Source organism: Coloeus monedula (assembly GCF_965178545.1).
Source record: "Coloeus monedula genome assembly, chromosome: 8".
Taxonomy (NCBI): domain Eukaryota; kingdom Metazoa; phylum Chordata; class Aves; order Passeriformes; family Corvidae; genus Coloeus; species Coloeus monedula.
In genome coordinates this window covers 23133348-23150613 of record NC_138788.1, presented here as the reverse complement: position 1 = coordinate 23150613, position 17266 = coordinate 23133348, and the positions used below count along the sequence as shown (strand labels likewise).

Sequence of the window (17266 nt, the reverse complement as noted above, 5' to 3'; positions counted from 1 at the left end):
ATTTTAATTCACTGTAGTTCTGCTTCTGCTTTTGGTAAGTAGAAGGGAAAAAGAAAAGAAAAACAAAAACCAGAATCACTCTTTAGAAGGCCTACTAGAACAACCAGTTTCAAAGCTGAGGAACGATCACATGGAGGGGACAATCTACCAATGTATCTGGAGTACTGTATGCCGTAAGACCGCATAACAGAATGGCCCCTTGTAGTCATCCTGTCGCTAAAAAAACATTTGTTTTCCTGTTCTCATCACTATCATTACAAAAAAAAGGGGGGGGAGGTTGCATACTATATTATGCTACAGTTGATGAAGAGTGGTGCAACAGTCTACTCTGCAAACTGAAACCTTCGTTGTAATATGCTCCCACAATTCCTGGAACAATGTTTTTCACATGCTAGTTACTAGAGGATATTCTTGATAGAAAAACTAAAATTTAAAATCCTCAGAGAAAAAGCAGAAGTAGCCATAGAAGAGGTAATAAAAGTTTTGTCTTAATAAATATTATTTCTCTTGAACCCTCTTGTTCTTAGGTTGTCTTTAAATAAAAGTAAAGGAGAGAACTGAGTTCACTGGTATAAATTAAGCTTTCTTTTAATATTCCTGTTCTGGAATCAAAATAAATACACATTATTAAAAGCTTGCTGTTACAGAAAACTCTGAAATACAGATAATCTTACTGTCAAAAATTTCACGTTCCCACAGTGCCTACTCTATAAACTGAAGACCCAATTTCTAATACTGTGCTAATACTGTACTTTTTATAAGTGGACTACCATTATTTTCTATACACCTTTATTTCATCTATTGAGCATTTTTTGGCAGTCAAACATGATGTTCAAAGAATAATACATGATTTCTGTTAGAAGCTATACTAAGTACTGAAGTTCAAGTGAGCTCACTGATTTTCAGTTCTCATTGTTGATGATTTTTATGTCTTCTACAGCTGCTTAGAATGCCAACATTTGTATACTGTATTTAAAAGAGGACTTGTTGATCTATCCAACTGGATCAATACATTGGAATATAAAATAAAATGTATGTCCAGGAAATCTAAAATAGATCCTAGGGGGGAAAATAACCTCAAACCAAACAAAAACATCCAAAACACTGAGGTTCACTGAGGTGGGGGGTTTTTTTCCAAAAAGAAAACTGTTTTGGTTAAAACAACCCACTTCTTAGTAATATGTGGTCAGAGAGAAGAGTTTGTTTTATTTCATATTCACTTCCTTAAAAAAAAATGCAAGTCTAAATTGAAAAGAAAAAGCGTTAACTTTGATGTGAAAAAAATCCTTTCTAGTGATATATTAGTAAATTGATTCAATAGAATCTATACCATTCCTTCAAAGCAAGAATTTTTGTTGTCTTTCTCTATTTGCCTCTTTTAGATACATGTACTGCATGTAAGTAAAGAGGTCAGATGCTTCAATACCCAACTATAACATTTTTTTGAAGAGAAAATATGAATGCAAAGATACAGCTTATATCCTAAATAGGGGTAAGGAAGTATTTTTTAGTCAGATGTGTGCCCTGATTGGGTTTACTATACAGCCACAGCAGAGCTGAGCTGGCAAAACCAACAGTGGCAGGAGAGTAAAAGGGCAGAACTGCTGCTTTTGCCACAATGATAGCTTATTCCAACTTTAAACATTCCTGAGATTACAGTCTTAGAGGTCGGAAGGCGTGAGTTCAGAAGAGGACACAGCCTACAAATTGAATTTAATTGTCCTTTATTAACATATGTATGTTATATTTTAACTATGCTACTATAGCAGCAAATCCCTGGGAGGTCCTACTTTGTTCTGTAACCTGCCAAGAAGCTGTGCACACGGATACAAGTGGAAAAAGGGAGAAAGAAATCGTAGTGTCGCGGCAAGGTTATGCAGGGCAGGCTTGTTAGAATGCTGCATCTTCATAACCTTTTAAGGGGCATACAAACCTGCAATATCTTTTCAAGATTAACACAGACCTACATTAGACACAGGAAAATCAATTTAATGAAAACCCTTTACCAGGCAATTATAACACTTCCCATTATAGTACTTGAGCAAGATAAATCTAGTAAAGGAAATTTTAGATGCAACAGATTTTACGAGTATGTTGTGGCACTGCATAAGTATAACGCATGCTGACTACAGACTTTGCAGTGTGGGTGATAAAACACAAGTAAGGGCTAACATTCTAGCTCCTAAATAAAAGGGCTATTACAATTTTTCTCAGTAGCTTTCAATTCAGTAGTAATTCATTTGTACTCAGCAGATTTGAAAACTGCTTTCTAAATTCAGCAATTTCTTCCAAGATGACTGGTGCTTCTGCACACACACACACTTATCTTTCCTCGTTTCCCAGCATGAACAGGTTCTCCTGGTTTTGTGAGCTGATACTGTTCCATCTCCTGGATTTGCCTTTTGCATTGTTTCCACAGGCCACCAATCTATTGCCAAACAATCCCAACAACATAAACAACTCATAAAGACCCTTAGCGGTGCACAAGAACTTTGCAAGGAAGTTCTGGGACTAGGACCGTGAACTAAAAACAAAATATATACAAAATACAGAGTGAAAAAGCATAATAAATAACTTGGAAAAGAAATTTGAAAATCCAGCAAGTCTGGAAAATTCGCAAGGATATCTTCCTAAAGAAGACAAAGCTCCTAAGACCTACTTAGGTAAACTGCATTATGGATAAAAGAGAAATCTCCAGCTACCAGGCACTGCCTTTGGCTACAGAAAAATCATTAAGTCAGCAAAAGATTAAGTCCAGCCTGCCGACGTTGGATTGTACTTCTGCTGTGTGCAGACAGCAGCTCCTTCCTTGTTAGCCACCAGTGTATATGGCAGCATATTTCAGTTCTTAGAATTCTCTAGTCTTGAAAGAAAAACAGTTTAGTAATAAGAGCTCTTAGAGAAGAGATGCATCCCAAAACTTTAAATCCCAGCCCTTCATGGCTATTATCTATTCATTCATCCATGCCATAGACTTCCTCAAAGTGGACATGTTAAGCATAGTGAAAAATTACAAATGCTTATCAGGATCAGATTTTTGAAGGATCACAGTTTTGAAATGGACCTTTAGTTGGAGTTGGGTCTCAACTTTCTACCTCTAAAGATCTTACTTGTAAGGCTGATTAAAAATGTCACATAAGACAGTGTCTATAATATTTTAATTTTTAAAAAGTCAAAACTAAAGAGTAACTGCCAAAAATAACTGTAGAGTCAATACACTAAAATAAAATGAGAAAATACAATGATGTGCATTTTATCTGAATCTTATACTTTTGTGCATATGTATTATGCTAGTCTTTAATTACACAACCATGATAACTATTCAGAGGTCTCCCGTCTCCATCCAACACACATAATGAACAAGCTCTAGGAATGAATCAAAACAGTGCTTTCAAGAGGTCTGTTTATCTCTAGGACAGATGCCTGTGTCGCTTATTCCAGGACATGGCTGAGTTGTAGTAAGTGCGTCAGCAAATTCCAGGAGGCGAAAGTAACTTTGAAAGTTATCTTAATTATGAAACAAATATTACTGAGCAGTACCTGAACTACTGACACATTTGTAACACTTGAAATAAAAAGAACTTTTTCCCGTTTTTTGTACCCTGTAATGTGGTAGCCTTTATTCTGCCCCCTTCAGACTCACAGCATGGGTGTGTAAGGGCAGGGCATAACAAGCACTACTTCAGTTCCCTCCCAGTAGACACACAAACCATGTCCTTACTGCTGAGAGTGAAAGATAAAGAATGAGAAAAAAATACATGACTACATCACGGATGACAATGTCAAGACCAAATCTATAGCTAGGATCATAACAGGTGAGAAGTGGATCTTAATACAGCCTGATTTCCTCACTAACTCTCTCAGCTTGAAAAGGTAGCCCAAAGTAATTGGAACTAATGAACTAAAAAAGGAAATTACTGACCTATCCCATGGCAGAGACATGGAGAACATGCATCTTGCTCCAAAACCTGAAGATGTATCAATTTCTTTTGTCTCTGAAGAGGATAATGGCAGAAAATACACCTGACCATTAATTATTAAAGTACAGTTAAAAAGTGGCAGGTTTCACCCTGAGAACACACGTCAGCAATCTAACACATGTTGCCCAGGCCTAGCTATCATCCATACTCAGAATCCTTAACCATGGAACACACAGCTGCATGTGTTAAGTTCTGTTTGGCATGGTCATCTACATCTATAGCATAAAATACACATGGAGTTGAGAGATCCTTCTCATCTGCATTTTTTCTACTGTGCAAGCAACAAATCCCCAGGTATCTAGACCCTTCCAAAGATACATTTCCCTGGGTCTACAGATTTCAGTTCACTGACTTTCTACTAAGCTTCCAAGCTTCCTATATTCTTAACACTATCTCAGTTTCAGTAATTTATTTCAGTGTTCTACATTTTCATGCTGCCCTAGATTTTCCAGCTTTCTGCACCAGTATGTGGCACAACACAACCCAACTCTGCTGAGCAACAAGATGGCTTCAATTCACTGAAATATTAACTGTTTCCAGAATACCACAACTCCAGTGAGTCTCACAGGAGCCATCAGAGCCTACGACATTACACGTAGTGTTTTGATCAGAAGAATGAGATCTAGGGAACAGCTACAACTCTTACGGCTTAAACAACTTTCCTATCGATGCAAACTTCTTCACAGGGGTCACTGCTATGTTTTGTTCTGTGCCCAACATAAACCTGGATTTGGCTGGACAGGATTGCTAAGCATTGCCAACTAAAGCTGAAGTCAATGGAAGCAGAGCTTTGAATAAATACAGGGTAAAATGCCAGCACTGTTTCAAACAGGGCTCGCTCACTCTGTTCTAGCACTTGCAGCACAGGTTATTACTAAGAACACAAGGAAAACAAGTTTGTCTTGTTTCAGTATCTCAATTCAAAACAGCAAAACCAACAACTGCAAAGAAAAAGTATTCTGAAGTTTAGCTTGGGACATGCCCAACATACCATGATGGTGCACATGAATAATCACATACAGCATGCTCTAAATGCTCGCTGGGCAGCCCTTCACTTCTCGCAGCTTCAGCTGGGATGCAATCCCACTTTCAAAAAGTCTTTCAAAATATAGGAAATCTGAGGAATATGGTCACATGGTAAAGTAAAATTATCACTGTACAAAAGAAAAAAACTTGTAAATAGCAAGTGTTATTTCCTTTGCAGATTGGTGTTGGAATGCTGCCAACAACAACATGACTGACAACCTAGATGCACACAGAACTGGAACAACCAGAAATGTCAGTAGTTCCTCCTTATACTGGATTTAATAAAAATATGGAATAAACCAAAACAAATAAGAAGACATAAAATGTAGGTAGGATGGAACAATAGGGTAAATTTGTCTATGCCCATAATGAAGCATAGCTACTAACATCAAGTCTTAATGGAATTTTATTTGAATTCCACTTTCTTTCTTATCTTTCCAGTTAATTTTGGGTAGTAGTAAACTAAGCTGGATTTATTGTGTCCCTTTACTGGAACAAATTGGGGAATGTTTTCTTATGTTACTGTTGCTTTTGGAATGTGCAGAGAACACATCGACTTCTCATACATTTGTCTTTTCTCAACATTACCAACAGTAGCACATTTTATTTTCATAGGTGTTCGGAAGTTCACTGGGCAAAAGGTGAATTTTTTTAAGCTTATTTAGAAGGCTTCTAAGAAAAATAAGGAAGTTTAATACAAATATAAAACAATATCTAACTGTATACAGATTATGGAAACATTTCCATGTAATTTGAAAAATAACATTTCAAAACTCTAGTTAATATTTAGTCACCTTGTCTATGTTACATAAACGTTTATAGTTAACATGCAAGAACTCGGACTGAATCCAAAAGCCTTGAAAACTTGACCTACTCAAGCAATTTTTCCACAAAGAAAGGTAAAGTTGTATTCAAACTTTAACCCCTTACAAATTCTGACTTCTAAAAATTTTTAGTGAAATGTTTGTACTTTTTATTTTCAGATTAACTAAAAAGCACAGAAATAGGAAGAGATACAAGCAGCACTATATAGAATTACAAAAACTAATAAAAATTATGTTATTTGGGTCTAATGTCCCTTTACTTTGCAGTTGAGATTCCCTTTTTGTACACCCTTAATACATGTTCAAAATATATATAAGAAAGTTCAGTCTTTATTGCTATACAACTTGGCATCGTTCTGACTAAACAAAATATCCTGTCAAGTTCCAGAATATTCAATATTTGCTTGCCAAGTAGGGGGAAGAAAGTAATTGAATTTGCCCTGCATTTTCCTAAATAGAGGTGATAACTGATTAAGTTATTCTTCCAATACAGATTTTTATAATATGCCAAGCATACTATTTTCATGATCACTAGTGTTATTTCTCCATTCAAGGACAGTAAAGCATGAAGAGTCATATGTTCCAATGGGGAACACCATCTTTTGCCTTGCTACCATCTCGGCAAACGGAAATATGATAATATAATACAATTAATATTTCAAACATCATCTTTTGCCATGAAAACAATTAAACAATGTATTTTAAAAACCCAAACAAAAACCCCACCAAAAAAAAAAAAATCAGAAGGATCAACAAAACATCCATTATTTTTTCAGCCAATACACTACTGTAGGGAATGATCTGCAGACAGTACAACTGACTGAGCACTCAGTGACAGGATTTATGTTTAGTCATATTTTGTTCAATGTGATGCTTTAGATTAAAATCTGCTCATCAGTCCTGCTGCTGAATGCATCTCAGAAAGCTGATGTATCCACTTTCTATTATAGTTACTGATTCCAGTAACAAACGGTTCTAACACTTGTAAAATATAGGATTAAAGTAGTTACACCCAAGATGACCATCAATTCACAAAAACAAGCAAGTGGAAAAAAAAAGATGTCAGCAGTAGAATTTACAAGCCCATTCATTATACCCTTGAGCTATTAAAATGACATAATTTAACTGGTTCATTGGCCGGCTGTGCAAGAGTTCAGCACTGATAAGCTACCTTTGGGCTTCTACTGCTCTGTTCAGTAGAACATTGCCTGTGTCCCATAGCAAGGAAAAACTAACATTGACCTAAGAACTCCTTCCCAGACAAATCAGCACAAGTGCAAACCTCAAATCACAAAATGAAAGCACTACAGAGATGCAAGGGAGGAGGGAGTACTGGGGATGCTACAATGTGAAAGGATCTGAATAATCAAACTTCTCAGGCTGGACCACAGTATGTAAAAGACAGTAGAGATATACTGTGTAAGGAAGCTACTGCCTCAAAGATTTACAGACTGTCTCATGGTATGACAGCATAATGAGACAAAATGGGAGATAGAAAAGAACACAAGTAATCACTGTCAAACAGATGTCTGAGCACCATTGCCCAGTAGCTTCATTTACTGTGGCCACCAAGCAAAGGAGACTCAAGGATTTCTCTGAAACAGTGGTTTTGTCTACAGTTACTGAACATCAGTGACAAGGAATATATTGGTAAGAGGGGAAAAAAAGCGTCACTGAAATGTTTAAACCTGATGACAAATAAAATATTGTCTCTCACCCCAACTCATTGTGCTTTTAAGACAAATGTGACTAAAATAATATCTAACTGACACATTTCAAGTCACGCTCCTGTTCTATTTCTCTCGTGCTCAGGAAAGAGTGCCTCCTGACAAAAATCTTGTAAGTGTCAGAACTCCAGCAGCTATTTCAACAAAAGAGAAGTACCACGTTTCATCTGTTCACACAGGACAAGATCCTTACCTACAGGTTTGGAGAACTACCCTTAGAGAGGACAGTCATGTTCCATTTCAGAACATGAAACAGTATAGTGGGGATCGTTGTTCGTAAGGGCTGGGGGGAACTGGGGTCATTCACCAGTATTTACTCAGAGGCCTGAACCAGGCCAGAAACATTCACAACGAAAAACAAGGAGGTGACCTTTGCAGTGTGATGTCACTTTGCAGCCAGCAGGATTTAAAGAAAAAGTTTAACCTATTAGGTGCAATATACTTTTAATTACTAATTAATTACCAATTCATGTGAACTACCCAAGTCCTAACTTTGTGCTATTACAGCATGATTAATATGCATGACAAATTGAGGCACACAACAATCCACTCTGTCACCTTCTTCCCAACGGGATTGAGAATAGTTAGGCAGCAAATGTTGTCCGTCCTGGGACTTTATCAAGGACATAATCGATCACAGAATTCCAAGCTGTCTCAGGCACCTTCTTGTAAGGGAAATAGAACTACAGGCTTTCTCAAGCTGTATGCCTACTTCTAAACATGAGTTGAAGACTCCTGTACAGCCAGTGAGATATCAGGCAAACCTTTTCCTAAAGTGTCATTATGTTAGAAACCCTAATTTAAAAATATTTGCTATTAAGTATTTGATCACCTGCAAAATTACCAAAGGCTGCATATATGCGACTGAACAGGCAGGAAACAGCAGACAGTAGCAAGACAAAGACCACTTCTAACATTAAGCTCCACTTAGAGGAAGGAAAGGCAGAAGCAGAGCAAAAAGAAATCCCAATCCAAAATTATGTTTAAATTAGAAGCAACTCTTCAGATCAATTATATGCAAGCAATTTCATTTCAGATTAAATTTTATAAACAAAGGAATTTTACCAGTTGCAAATACTGAATCATCCCATGTATGAAAAAAACCTCAATTTAATAATAAATTCAGAATTAATGTATTAAATATATTACTTCATGTGATAATATATTAAAACAGTAACGGAATCACACTGGGCATACTTCCATCTTTTATTACATAAGGGGCTTAAAGGCATACAGGATATGAGGAAAAGAATAACTAACTGTATCATGTATAAAGTGCCTGAATACTTACGTTAAATTCTTTAAAATAACCAGAATAAAAAATTCTTCCCCTTAGATAAGAAGAGGCCATAAGCAGTTGTGTTGTCAGGTAGGTGTTATGCATTCAAATTACTGCTGCACATTTGCATTTAATTAAAATAATTCAGAAATCACTTACAAGATACACAAGTGTGAACAGCCAATTAACCAAAAGGAAACCTTTATGCAGAAATTGAAAACCATATTCATGGGAGCAAGAAAAGCACTCTCCTTTTACATCATAAGAGCTAAACTGATTAGCACGTGGCAAATTCAGTAAAGATTGCTCCAGACAGGAAAAATGTCTTGAGATAAAAGCCTGCCTCATTTGCAGAATTCTCCTTTTTTTTCCCCACAAGGTAATAAAAACTGACAGGCATCTTAAGAAAATGCTGCTACAAGGAAAGAACCAGGATGTTCAGTCACTTATGTATATTCAGGGAAACTGTAAGAAGGTCAGCATGAATACCTTGGACAACAAATGTCTAGAAAAAATTCTAGCAAGACTGATTAAAAAGTTATAAAACACCCAAAGAAGTCAGAAGAAAATAATGTAGCCTCCATAACTGGTCCTCACATTCACAGAAAATATCAGGTAAACAAGGGTAAACAGAGAAGACAGATAAATAGTAAGAGAAAGCAGTATCATCTATCCAACTCACTAACAGATGAGGTGCATGGCAACATTGTAATCAAAAGGAGCCAGAGTCAGAAAGGCAGTCTGTGGAACCACCAAAGCTAGTCCAACTAACAAAGTCAGTACTGTATGTATCTGACCAGCAAAATAAAAATGAAAGAACTGCAATAGCTGAAGCAGGATATGAAACTATAGATGACAAACACTGTTTCTAGTTTTTATGACTGAAATTCAAGGATTTCTTCTCTTTTGAAATACAGTGCAGAAATAATGTAGCATTATGCTTTACTGATGCAATACCCTGGAAAAGATGATTCCTGGGTTTTGAAAGATTAGGATATGCTGTTCTAATGAGGACTTCCACAGAGCGTTTCACATGGTGCTACACGCAAAGTAACCACGTAAATGGGGAAAAAAACCTAATCAGTGCAATTGAGGTAAGAAAGAAAATCGTAAAATGGGAAAGAACTGCTAGTGCTCAACAGAATCTGCTAAAGGAAAGTGAATAATGCAGTTTCTTAAAGGCAAATCTTGAGACCAGCTTTGTTGAGATCATTTGAGATATTTGAAATGAGTAATGTTGGTTATTAAAGTAAAAACAATAGTAATACTTAAAAGATATCATCAACCCAGAGAAGATAAGCTCATCACACAAAAAGAACTGAAAAACTGCAGCAAAGCAGACTGATATTTAATAGCACTAAATACAAGGTCATGACCTCAAGGAGTCAATCTTCCCTATAAACTGGAACCTCATCAACCAGAAAGAATAACACAGAAAGGAGAAATACCAGTTTTTTAGTTGATTTCTAGACAATTACAAATGTTATGTGTGAAAAAGTAACAAAATTATAGGTTGTGTGAAAAACCATGCATCTCATATGGCTGCCACATGCATCTGTGCACACCTGTATTCATAAAAAAAGCTATTTTCACTGTATTTGTTCTTTTAAATTAATTCTCCTTGCTCTACATGTCTAGTGGAGCCAAGGACTGAGCTATATTTTAAGACATTCACCAGTTCAAGCTTATATTCAAACAAGGCCACTGTGCAAGTGAAATAGCATAAAAACTTTCCAGTTTCTATACAAAGTGAAGCCTTTCAAAAAACCTCTAAAATTTACTACAATCAATTTTCAATTCGTTTTGAATGGCATACACAACATCAGGTACTTCTCCCTTGCCTAGCAAGAAAAAAACCTCTTATATAAGTAATCTACTACTTTGTAAAACCATGTCAGACGAGTGTGTTCCCGTTTAGACAAGGGAGGTAAGACTGTATGCAGAAACTTGCATCAAAACATCACTCATAAAATCTGCTGGCAATTATGGCTGATTTTCTTACTCAGAAGTCACAGGTATAGCTTCACTTAGCAGCAGCCAAAAGTAGCAGGAGCCACCCACCTGAGGACCCTTTCCACTAAAAGTTGAATCTGGTCCAAACTTTGCAAGATTTTATTTGCAGAAATCCTCATCCACAGAAAGTGAATGAGTATATTGTCATGTTGGATTGCCACATTTGAAAATGCCACAGCTTCCCCTTCACTCTGTACTATAAAAGTCCTACTTTTTCTTGTTCCTGATTTTTGTTTCCTCTACTCTCTTGTTCTGTCTTAGTCTTCCTGCTGCACAGTCAGCTGCTACTTCAGGCTTTGTGAGTTTTAAGAAAAACCCCTTCAGTTACTCTGAGAGGTCTCTCTGTTCTCTTTTTTTTTTTTCCCAATTGTCACAGGAAGAAACAATATGATCCTGGAGAGAATACATGAGCAAGATAATTATTTAGTGAGGTGAAATAATTAGGTCAAACTGTTGTGGGCATCATGATTTAAAACTAAAAGGTATCTTTAGAAGTAGTTTAAAAAAATTTCAAACCCACAAAGTGTGCTATAAACATTTTACCCACTTGATTATTACACACCTTAATGCTTACTAAGGGCACCAATAGATCATATCAGATTTGGTTATAAGCCAGCTGTTAACAGGCTAACAATCAGTTAATACATTAGTAATTTGGTAACCCTTTACAAATTTAGAGGTCACACAGTAAATGGGTGTAACACTAGCTACCTCCATGTTAATTCATTAATGCTTTTAACACATCTCTTTCACAAAGCAAGATACTTCGGCAGAACAAAGCAGCAACTTTCAACAAGGAATTAGGAATTTTCATTTAATCCAAAGCAATATTTAACCGTTCAAGTGTTTTAAAATGTTTGTTCTGTTTTATTTCAGCAATTTCCGTAAGAAGGTACAATTCCAAAGACTTTCTGTAGGAAATGAGTCTTACCTGCAAAAAAGAGCCTTTACCACTCAGAGAATAAAACCCAGAGAGCTTTGGTGGGTGAATTTCTTTGTTGTCTGGTATTTCTCATTAAAAGATCAGCTTTAAGTTAACTACAGCATTGCCAAAAATAACTTTTTGGGATGAATCTTTTTAAGATGAGCACCTTCACAATAATTCTTCTATGTAGGAAAGATGAATTTCACCAGAACATCCACTTATGATTATGACATAAAACAAAACCATATTAAAAATGCCCATAATTAAGCCATAATGCTTTCCTCATTTACGTCAGAAGTGGTTTTTTGTCAATTTGTGTGAAAATCCACCCCAAGTCACACATTCTGGAAGCTTGGTTTGGGCATGGGGAAAGAAAACCAGTTCTGCATGTTCACACTAAGTTAAAATGTCTAAATTTCTAGAATTTAGAACTTCTAGCCAGTATTTCTGGAAATTCCATTCTCCCTGAATTTGTTTCAACCTATTTAAAACCCCTCATGCTATTAATTTTGCACAGGACTAAGTGAATATGATTCAGCTTATGACTAAAGAGATTTATTGGGCCTTCCTCTGTAACCTGAAGCTTTGACACAATGTGAAATAGGGGAGGCCAACTCAAACGAAAAGCCTCATTGAAAAAAAAAAATCAAAAATCAGGAACAGGAAGAAATAGAAGGGATGTTTGAAAGCAGCTGAACGGTTGAAGGGTGGATAAAACAAAGAAAAGGGGCCATGTCCACTGAAACCCATTGACAGTTGGTGCTCTGTACACATAACTTTCATTAACTTTGTTAACCAAGAACAAAGAACTGTAGACTTGATCAAAAGCCTCTTCACTTGGGTGATGAATCATGTGAAGTTTATCACCCTAACATGGAACAGAATCTGTAGTTTTGCTTAACTAGTTTATTTAGACTCTAGGAATTTAAAAGAAAACTGCTGCAAATTCTTGCAAATTTTGCAAAGCCATCCAGAAAAAAAGAATTAGGAAAAGCAGGAGTAAGACTTCTCCAGAATCTGGAAGATGTACAGAGAACAACATACACAGTTGAAGAAAAAATGGGTATCAATTAAAGAAATTAAATATTTTGCTTCTTTTCCCTGATGAAAATTTCTTAATTCTGAGTAATTGGTATGTAACACAAACTAAAAGTTTTCACAGAAGACAATTTGTTTTCTTCACTTTTTCATACCTAATTTGAGGTTCACACAAACAGCAAACTTAAGAGACTGCAGTGCATGTTCTGTTTTCAAAGACCTGTTTTCTAAGTATTTCAGAAAAAAACTACAAATGTTTCACTTTCTCAGATAGCATTGAGAAGAAAATTAATTTCCCAAACTCTGTGCCTCTTGTTTACCTCTGTAGAATGGAGTTCACATCACCCTTCTAACACTGTTGTGACAAAGCAGATCAATATCTATCCTGATTGGCACAGTGCTTCTCTCCTATAAAATCTTAGAAAAATTGACGATTTTATCTCTGGAATGAGCTTGAGAAACATACAGGAAAGGGACAGAGCCATTTGTCCACAACAAGGAGGAAAAGGAAGGCATCAATGAATTGTGATTTACAAATGCTACTCATAGCTTGTAGGAAAAGACAGCATCATATAACTGAAACTTATGAAAATGTTGACCAAGTCTGAACAAACACAAGCAAAGTTTCTGTGATCTTTCACAATTTGCATTTTTAAAATTCTAAAATTTGCACGTAGTAATAAAAAGATTACACAAATTAAGATCTAATTCTATATACAAAAAATTTACCTTCTTCTAACTAGTGAGACAACTGCTTAGTATCAGTATGTGCAGCATTCTAACAATTGCTTAAAAGCAATGCTTTTGTGAAACATGGAAAAACTAAATTTAAAAAAATAATGAAACAAAACATGGCAATGGTACCCTAAATTTAGGTACAGAATGTATAAAATATCACAATAGACTAAAACCTGTGAAGTCTAGAATAGAAGCAAAATTCAGGTGTGTACTATTTAAGATCACTTTCAAACTTTGAACTAAACAGTGCTATATTTTAGCTTCCCCTTAGTATAGGTCTGCTAGGAATTACTCACGAGTGACCTTAATGAAAGGAGAGCTATTTTACCAACTGCTAACAAATGGAAATATTCATCACTCAGTAAACTCTTTTTTTCCCCTTGAAAACCACTGGAACCTGAAAACACTGCTTTTCCAGGTCTCTCTTCCTCTTACATTCCATTCACAAAAGCAGCCTAGGCAAAATGATGAAAACTAGGAGAGATGATCCTAGAAGGGAAATAGCAAAATGAACTGCCATGCCCTTCACCTTCCCTTCTACCATTCCTCCCAAAGACAGATAAATCCTCTATCAAATCTTTAAGATGGAATTATTGATTCATTGTTTGATATTAATACCTTCAATGTTTTTAAGGAAGTCCTGTCTATGTACGGAGTTGATCAGAGTATCAGCTGCCTACTGAACTCAGACCTTCCCCCTGCCTTCACTAACTCTGACAGCTAAACGATGATTGGTTACTTAAAATCAAAACTCTAATCCATAAGCAATTAGTGTTCAATCATCATACTTTGAATATGAAACAGCCATGTGCTTTTTTTCCTGTACTGTTACTATGTTTTAGTTAATTTGAAAATGCAGACATTTAGAATTCAATCAAATTTAAAATCGAACAAAAAATTGTAAAATACCTCACAACTAATAAACTAGAACATCATGTTTTACTTGTATCTGTTACACTGGAAGACTTTACTGAGATACCACAATATGTGCTCCCATATTTTAGTATTCAGAATCCAGCTACAAATAGTGCTAGTTAATAGTACCAACAGAAGCATGTAAGAAAGGTGGAGGGGGGGGGGGGGGGGGGGGAAGCAGACCTAGGTACTTTCCTTTTTTTTTTTTTTTTTCTGTCCACAAAGTTGCAGGTTGTCAGGACATGTGCATCAGCACACAAGAAAAATTAAGATTGGACTACATGCAAAGAAATCGTTTTTAAGGTAACAGTAACATTACTAAGTGGGGCTACCTATTAAACTGACAAGAAGCTAGAGCCCAGAATGCCAGACTTATACTAAAGAAATACAGTGTTTTAAAAATTAATCTTAAAATAGACTTACTGCATGCAACTATTTCTGACTTTAAAAAACCCCTCTAGATTTAAAAAAAGTTTTTAAAATTGGTCACCAGAGTGTATTAGCCAGTAAAACTCCTTTACTCATAAATACAAAACTTCGTTACACTATGAGTGTTCCAATACTTGAACTCTGTATTTATACATATATTCACACTTATATTTAAACACAAACTCACTGCATGTTAGAATTGGCATTTTGTTTAAATATGAAATATTGAAGTTTTATAAAATTTCTATATTTAGCTTATAATTTTATCTGGTCCAGACTAATTCCAATTGAAAACAATGAGGGAAAAAAAGGCCACACCAAAACACTTCCCCCAAAAAAATTCTTTCTCAGTCTCCCTGCAAAAGATAGCATGTTAAAACTATCTTTATACACAATAAACACCACCTTATTTATTTCTGCTATAAAAATATTTATCAGTAAAGCTGCCAAGAACGATTTGATGCATGCCAGAATCTTCAGAGCACAAACTGCAATGCATTTTTTGTTTCCAAAGAACATTACTTGGGAAAACATCAAAACTCAGCACAGTTTCTGGAAAACTGTTACAGTGTTGCTATAATTAAAAATCCACAAGGTAGACATACTTAATTAGAATACTGGTCTGCAAACATTTAATTCCTTCTCCATCTTCCCTGCAAAGAGAATTTCTTATCCTTGCCTCCAAGGGTCTATTTCAGGCACGAACAATCCTCCTAACCCACAAGCTGTGTCCCACTAGCTTCACATGGCCAAAAGCCAAAAGAAATACAGTATTTACCTGAGAGAAGTGAAGGGAAAGAGAATAGTGGGAGCAGCTCAGAAGCAAGAGATGACAACAGCCCTCTACAAGCCCCACGACTCTGCTGGAAAATGGAACTGAGCCGCTGCCGTGAGAACGGTGTCCCAGGAACAATCAGTTAATGTCAGCCTCAAATGCCAGAGCTGAGGATCACCTAACATACTAGCACAACACGACTGCTTGCCACATGACAGTCAGAGACCCTCCACCTGAACCACTCAGAAGCCAAAGAATATTCAGAAGAACAAACTGGCCATGTTTTTGTATTTCCAGTCTGGCCTAGTTCCACATCTTTTCCCATGATGCTGTCTTCAACTCTTACTTGCTACATTCCATTCCATTCCATTCCAGACTGATCATTTCTTCTCTTTTTCCTTTCAACTATCAGCTTTGTATCTCCATGGTTTTTTTTACATTGCAATCAATTTTCCCCAGTAAATATATGAGTGTCGTCTCCTTCAAAGCATTTTTGCTGCTTTTCAACACCAATCACAAGGCAAACACCAGCAGAATTCCTACCAAGTGGTATTTTAAACCTTCTGATGTGTTCTGCAGCACAGTTTCTTGGGACAGATGCCAATTGGTTTTGACATACAAGATGCACTAAAGTATTACTTAAATTAAGGGATGAAAATACCTAGCACATTGCTTTATATCCATGTTCTTAAGAGAAACATTTTCAAGCTGAACATTTTTCCCTAGAACAAGATACATCAATAGCTGAGTGTCACCTGTCTTCATATATTATAACTCAGAATACAGATCTTGGTTATAGATCCTTTCTGATTAAAATTTGTGATCACTGCAAAGACCTGTAAAAATAGCTCTCCCTGATGTTATTTCAAACAGTGAACGTGTTAATAGTTTTCTTTTTTCTTACAAAGCCTCATAATCTTAACATAAAAAAATTGGTTAACATGAAGAACTTGCTAATGTGCATAAGTGCATTGCTAGAAAGTTTACTGGAATGTATTTCTAAAGTAGCTCAAAACCACGCCGTTATGGAGGGTGGCAGATGCACATGGATAAACCTGCCAGAACTACTTGGTAGCGCTGACAAGCAGAACTTAACATATTGCCCAATTTCGGGGTGGGGGGAAAAAGAAAAAAGACAACCAGAACCTTGGCAGCAAATATTAAACTCTTAGACTAATTTGAATTTCATTTTTATCAGTGAAACGAAACAGTTGCCTTCTACCAATAGTATGGTTTCAAGATGTCTTTGACATTTTGTTAAGTATAGCAGCAATCAACATTAACCTAGATTACAATTTTTAATAAGCAAAATTCAGCAGCTTGTACAAAAAAAAAAAAAGGAGCCTAATAGAAAAAAAATAAAGTTTTCTGTGTCTCTGAAATCAGACTGCTATACCAGCTGGTGCTGAGAACAGCCTAAGCATTTGCTTTCAGTTGAATGTGAAGATACCAGGTTAAATTCACAGAAAAGAAAACAAGTTTCCAAATTCACATATTGGCTAATACTTTAGCTTTTTGAAAGCTTAATTTCAAAATCAAAAGAACTTTTCTTCAAGCACAGTTAGCTACTTTTTTTCCTAGTGATGAGTAAATATCT

The 17266-nt window shown here is 36.0% G+C and overlaps 1 protein-coding gene across 6 annotated transcripts in view; it reads right to left on the bottom strand.

Moving 5' to 3' along the window:
- CPEB3 (cytoplasmic polyadenylation element binding protein 3) overlaps window positions 1-17266 on the bottom strand; it is a 78524-nt gene that overhangs the window by 50553 nt on the left and 10705 nt on the right. The window lies entirely within an intron of this gene.